The sequence below is a fragment of the Topomyia yanbarensis genome, chromosome 3 (genome assembly GCF_030247195.1).
Source record: "Topomyia yanbarensis strain Yona2022 chromosome 3, ASM3024719v1, whole genome shotgun sequence".
NCBI classification, from domain to species: domain Eukaryota; kingdom Metazoa; phylum Arthropoda; class Insecta; order Diptera; family Culicidae; genus Topomyia; species Topomyia yanbarensis.
In genome coordinates, this window is record NC_080672.1 from 152,120,023 (window position 1) to 152,122,064 (window position 2,042).

Genomic DNA, 2,042 nt, shown 5'->3' on the forward strand with positions numbered 1-2,042 from the left:
ATAATCTGCATCAATTGAGGCATCTTTTGAGATGGGTGACATTAGTGTGGTCCTAATTGTTTGTACGATCTGAAAATTATTTTCGAAATAAGAAGAAAAATTGTAGTACAATCTTTTTCAAGTATCTTTGTTGACGACGTCATATTTGTAACTTGAATGGTTTTAATTTTACAGCTATTAGAATGATGTGATTATGTGATAGGTTAACCCTAAAAAAAATATTTTTTTCATTATACCTTTTTAAATATTTTTTCCCGTTAATAGTGTCTTCACAAACTTTTAGAGCTTATTAAGACGAATATTGTTATTGTTATTTATCAGTGTGCAATCGGGCTGTCTCAACAACCTATTTCTGCAACCTATGTGCATTAACTGTACACCTACCGTCTATCCGTTGCACTTGACAGTGTGTGCAGTGCTTTATGGTCACACCTACGACCGCGCACCCGGCTTCCCATGAGCGTTTTGGCGGCTCAGAGGTGTCCTTCCATGTTGCTCAGGGATACATTTGTCCTATACACACCCATGCATACAGGCATACATACGGGTTTACATTCATACATACATACATACAAACTATTTGGCGCAAGTTTAAAGCGTGTAACGTCGTGTCATCTAGTCTGTCATCCTATGGAAAATCATCCTACCATCGCCTTGAGGTCAACGTCATATTGGCAAATTTCGTATTGAATCCGCTTCTGTCTCCTCCTAATCTCTTTTTTGTCTCCTAGGTCCGAAGCGGATCAATCGACTATTAATTGAAATGGTGAACATACTAGCAGTATTATTAGTCCTTACTCGCGAATACTTTTCCTACAACTGTGCTGTTTCTTCTCTGTCTTATAACATAACTCGATTATTCCTGTTCTAATCAATATACATATTCGTTACATTATGGACCCTTAATTTTTCTATTATTATTATCCTGAGTAGCTATACCAGTGAAGGTATTTTAGGATTTCGTTAAAAAGAATCTCTGGCAATAAAGGCGTAAGCAATATTTATCTACATAAAGTTTGCTCGAAACGAATGTCCGCCTGGTTCGACTCGAACAGACCACACCGACCCGAAAGGGTTGCTTATCATTTCTGAGAGCCGGTGTGCTTGATCGAGTTTAATAATCATAAGAACGAGTTCTGAATAATTAACTATCTCTTAGGTGCCAGTCCTGCACTCCTTTCCTGAACTAGCCTCATACTCACGATCAAAAGAGTCGACAACTAGTAGGATCCACATGTCCCCCACCCAAGCGAATTGATCAACTTACAAGTAGGAGCACATATCTACCAACCAGCCAAGAAGACTTCCAAATCAATGAGAATGGACCATGCCAGTCGAAGGCCACAGGCCCAGCGCCCTCTCGTACAGTGTCATTGTCATTTCTCAGCCCACCCCCTGGCAGACGTTCATCCGCCCATCTAGACTATGTCAAGATGAGAACCTACAAAGCCTAACTGTTCGTATGTGCTAGTCCTTATAGATTTTGGTTTGCTGAAACGAAACAAGAAAAGCAAAATAATTGTGATTAGTATCGTAGTTATAATAAATAAGTAAACGATTTCTCTTCTGTTGTCCGTTCCCTTGTTGGTAGTCCTCCCTCCTGTTCCTGATCTGTTTGGGCCACTGGTTTTCCGTTTCCTTGGCCGTCACGCTCGATCCGCACACATCATAGCAGGAGAAACAAATGAAAAGACAAAAAAATCCATGTTTTAATCCACCTAGCGGTGCAATTGTGCCTTTCTCATTTCTCTAAACTATGGCACGGAGGCTTTTTATGTTCAACATAATTGTGGAAATGTCTATTACATTCTTAGTACACCTTGCACTTATATACAATGGCATGCCAGCCACGAACTTGATGAGCTACGTTACGACGGTGAAACACTTAAAACAAAAAAATATCATACTCCATTAGCCTAATCAGCATTAGATCAATGTTATCTGCTTGCTAACTCATTTTGTCATGCGGGGGTGGGTATGTGAGGAGGGCGAAAGTCCCATGAACGAACGACTCCCCAGCTTAAATTGGTATGCTTTGTGAT